At 48.4% G+C, this 4,815-nt stretch overlaps 1 pseudogene; it reads right to left on the reverse strand.

Moving 5' to 3' along the window:
• Window positions 1-1,977: 1,977 nt before the first annotated feature.
• On the reverse strand, window positions 1,978-2,086 carry LOC137376832 (U2 spliceosomal RNA; annotated as a pseudogene).
• Between the last annotated feature and the right edge of the window lie 2,729 nt (window positions 2,087-4,815).

A 4,815-nucleotide genomic window follows, 5' to 3' on the forward strand; every position in this document is an offset into this window, starting at 1 on the left:
TTGAAGTCACCGCCTAGGATGACCGGCCTGGACGTCGCCACAGCAGTGGGAGCTGCTGGAAGACGGTCAGCCGCTTGCTGCGTTGTACCGGGGCGTACACGTTGATCAACCGGAGCGGAGCGTTGTTGTACATCACGTCTGCTACGAGGAGGCGGCCGCCCACCACCTCCTTAACTTCGGAGATGGTGAAGTTACCTCCCCGCAGCAGAATACCCAGGCCGGAGGAACGGCAGTCATTACCCCCCGACCAGATCGATGGCCCGTGGGACCACCATCGCGACCACTGCCTGTAGGTGCTGAGGTGTGGTATTCCACACTCCTGCAGAAACAGTAGGTCAGCTTTGACCTTGGCAAGGTAATCCAAGGTTGAAACACATCGCGTAGTCGATTTAATGCTACGCACATTAATGGAAGCAATTCTTATACCCATTTTTAACTAAAAATTAGTTGTTGCTTCCCATACCATTTGTCCTCGCTAGTCCCAGTCCTTCCCCTTCGGGATGTTCCTGCATACCCATCGTATGCGCAAGCAGTTTCACGTTGGTTGGGCTCAGAAACCCCTCCTGATTTTTCATGCAGGGTTTGTGCCGCTCGGGTGACATCGGGGGGGTCTTGTAGGCAGAGAGCATTGGGTTGTCCTCAGCTGCTTCCATCTGTTCCTCCTCGAAAACATCACAGCTCCCGGTCTCCCGGAGCTCAGGTGCGCCAGACGTGTCTTTGCTCCCGGTGTCCCGGAGCTGAGATGCGTTGGCCACGTCGTTACGTGTGGGGAATTGGGGTTGGGGCCCGCCGGGCCCATCACAGCTTCCAGTGCCCGGGGGCTGGGATGCTTTATCATCCATCTCGGAGTTCTGCCGCCTCTTTTGAAGGGGCTGTCGTTCCAGCATTTCCCCGTCCAGTGAAGAGGAGTTGTTGCAGTCTGATTCAGAAGAGAGCCTCCTCTTGCCACTGGTTTGGGTGGTGGCTTTGGGATGTTTTTTCTTTGTGGTTTTCCTCTGGACCACTTGCCACTGACCTGTTTGTCCATCTGCTGCCTCCTCCTCCATTGATTCTGTCTGTGGAGGAGGGGTTTCCGGGCGCTGGGTAGGTGCTGGGTCGTTGGTTTCAGCCGCCTCCCCTTCCTTCTCAGGTTGAAGTTCCTCACTGCGGAGAAGGTTGCTGGTCTCCTTTCGAACAGCGGACGCCTTCGTCGAACCTTCGCCCGGCCATTCCTTGGACCTTGCCGCCTGAGCATAGCTGAGACAACGTTTGGGGCAGGTCTTGTAGAGATGGCCTGCCGCACCGCACAAGTTGCAACACTTAGTCTGCTTACAGTCCTTGGTCTGATGGCCTTCCTCCTTGCAGTTCTTGCAAACAACCGTGCTGCAGTTGGCTGCCATGTGACCAGATTTGCCACAGGTGCGGCAAACTCTGGGCTGCCCAGCGTAGACCAAGAAGCCTCGACTTCCCCCGATAGCGAAGCTGGAGGGAGGGTGGATGATGGCTCCACTGGGATCTACCTTCAAGGTCACCTTGACCTGCCGCTTGCTGGTCCAGATCCCAAAGGGGTCCTTGACATCAGTGCTGCTGCCGGCCACCTCGACGTACCTGGCGAGAAAGGTGAGTACATCCATCACCGGAACATGGGGGTTGTAGAGGTGAATCGTCACCACCCGGTCCCGTTGTGACGGAAGCATGAAGAGCGGCTCCGCTGAGAGGATCGACAGTGGCGCCCGGTCCCCTTTCACCTTGAACGCCTTCAGGAACTTGATGCATCCCGCCACGTTCCGGAACGTCACGTCGAAGTATCCACTGCTGGGGAAATCCTGCAGGCAGAAGAGGTCCGTCGCTTGAAATCCGCAGCAATCGAAGAGAATTTTCTTGATGAAGAAGGTGCGATCGACCGGTGCATCTCCTTCCTTGTCCTTCACGACCACCCGAACGGTGTTGCGCACTCCCTGGCCCGAAGCTCGAAAATTGGTTATAGCCATTTTACTCAAAGCTTCCCCAGGATCAAAAGGCAATGATCATGGTCTCTTCTCAATCAAATAAGCACTGATAAGAACAGATACTACACTTGATCTTAGCCAAAAGGCCGAGAAGCCTTTATCTCGGTCTATAGTATGCTGCTTCTGGTTTTTAGCATGCATGCAATCCTGTGTTGTAGCATCACCAAGTTGGCACCACATTTTTGTATACCTGCTTTTACTCCTGGAATGCTCTTCCACACTCCTCATTGGACGGGGCTTGGTCCCCGGCTTGATAGTATAGTAGAGTGATAGATATGTCAGGCCATGAGAGTACAGATTGTGTGGAATACCATTTTCTGCTGCTGATAACCTGCAGTGTCTCATAGATGCCCAGTTTTGAGCTGCTGGATCTGTTCTGAATCTATCCTATTTTGCACAGTGGTAATGCAACACAGCATGATGGAGGATGTCCTCAGTGTGAAGATGGGACTTGGTCTCCACAAGAACTACGCGGTGGTCACTCCTAACAATACTGTCATGGACAGAGGCACCTGCAACTGAGATTGGTGAGGACATGGTGGAGTAGGTTTTTTCCTTATGTTGGTTCTTTGTTCTTCAGGCCAGCTCGGTCAGTAGTGATGCTACCGAGACACTATTGGTAAAGGACATTGAAGATCCCATCCAGAGTGCATTCTGTGTCCTTGCTACCCTCAGTGCTTCTTCCAAGTGGTGTTCAATATGGAGGAGCACTGATTTATCAGCTGATGGAGGGCGGAAGGTGATAATTAGCAGGAGGTTTCCTTGCACGTGTTTGGCCTAATGCCATGAGACTTCATGGGGTCCGGAGTCAATGTGGGTAAGGCCATTCTCTCCCGACTGTTGTTCTAGTGTGCCGTTACCTCTAGTGGCTCTGAACTTCCAGTGGGAGAGGTTATACCAGGGACGGTGATGGAAACACTGGATAAAAGGTATGATTCTGTGAATATGACAATGCCAGGCTGTTGCTTTACTAGTCTGTGGTACCGCTCTTTCAGTTTTGGCACAGGTCCCCAGATGTTAGTGAGGTGGATGTTGCAGGGTTGACTGGGCTGGGTGTGCCTTTGTTTGTGTTCACTGTCTAGGTTGATACTGGGTGGCTGTCCAGTTTTATTCTTATTGTTTATTTTTGTTGTAGTTTGATACAATTGAGTAGTTTTCTGGGCCACTTCAGAGGGCAGTTAAAAGTCAACCGTATCACTGTGACTCTGGAATCCATATACAGGTGAGACCAGGTAAGAAAATAAAATAGAATTTCCCTTCCCTAAAGGGCAATAATGAACCAGGTGGGTTTTTACAATAATCCTGTACTTTACTGCTACTAGCTTTGAAATTCCAGATTTATTTAATTAACCAAATTTAAATTCCCCAGCTTCCATGGTGGGATTCAATCTTGCACCTCCTGGATCTATTAGTCCAGGCCTCTTGTTTACTTGTGATGTAATGGACCTGACCTGATGTAATAGATTTCTCCCTTTATTTGTTGGGATCTGCCTGCTTTTCTCAATTGAACATGAAATATCCAATATCACTATTTCAAAAAAAGCATAGGGGAATTCTCCTCAGTGTCCTGAACAATATTTATTCCTCAATAAATGCCTAAATCAGATTAGGTGGTCATTATCACATTGTTATCTATGGGAACTTGCTGTGTGCAAATTGGCTGCTGTTTTTCCCACATTACAACAGTGACTACAGTTTAAAAGGATTTCACTGATTGTAAAGTACTTTGGGACATCCCAAAGTCGTGAGTGATGTTGTATAATGCTAGTGCTTTTTCCCCAAAGCGCAACAAGAAGTCAAATCTATGCTATTATTTTCATTTGAAAATATAGGGGGAAAGGGTAACAGCTCCTCTGGTTGCATAAAGTCCTTAAAGATCTTTTTGATGTAAAATTGAACATCAGGAGATTTTCTTTGTTTGCAACTTGCTGTTACTACCACTAGGTGTCAGGCTGGAGCTGTGTGGGGCAACATTTACTTCAGCATTCTGCATGTTGTCCCTTTAAAGGCTTACAAAACTTTGCATCAGGGCACAACATTTGTTCTCTACGAATATTTTCAAAATGGGGCCATGCTTTGAATTATAGTCCCTGAAAAGATTTTAAATTCGTTCTTCGCATATGGGTCCTGCTGGCAAGGTCAATATTTATTGCCCATCACTAGTTGTCCTGAGAAGCTGGTAATACAACTGCCAGAAATCACATTGGTGTGGGACTGGATTCACACATAGGCCGGACTAGATAAAGACAGCAGGTTTTCTTCTCTAAAGGACGTGAGTGAACCAGTTGGATTTTTATGACAATCCACTAATTTCATGGTCACTTTTACTGATACGAGCTTTCTCATTTCCAAATTGCTTTTTAAATTGTATACAAATTCATAAATTTCCACAGTGGAATTTGAACACAGGTTCTCCAGGTTATTAGTCCAGGCCTCTGGATTACTAGTCCAGTGACATACGTCACTACACTACTGTACCAAGGGGTTCTCCTGACCCACCCAACACTGGCGAAAGATGGGAGAAAACACTGGAGGAACAGACATATTTAGCTGTTTCTTGTGGGAAGGGAGGTGGTTTTCGAGGATCTTCCGCCATAGGACTCCTGCAGTAATTCCAGGCCATGATATTTTTTTCAGCCAAGCTTACAACAGGCATTGTTGGAACAGTGACACTTATACACTACTCAAGCAAATATTGAGCTGCTCAAACAGTAAGACAGTTGGAGAACTCAACCATTCAGCTGCAGAACGCATAGGTACTGAATGACAGCTTGATTTCAGCTGCAGCTGGCTCCCGAGGAACTGGTCACCACTTAATGGGTTGACG

This window comes from Heterodontus francisci, chromosome 13, assembly GCF_036365525.1.
Source record: "Heterodontus francisci isolate sHetFra1 chromosome 13, sHetFra1.hap1, whole genome shotgun sequence".
Classification (NCBI taxonomy): Eukaryota; Metazoa; Chordata; class Chondrichthyes; order Heterodontiformes; family Heterodontidae; genus Heterodontus; species Heterodontus francisci.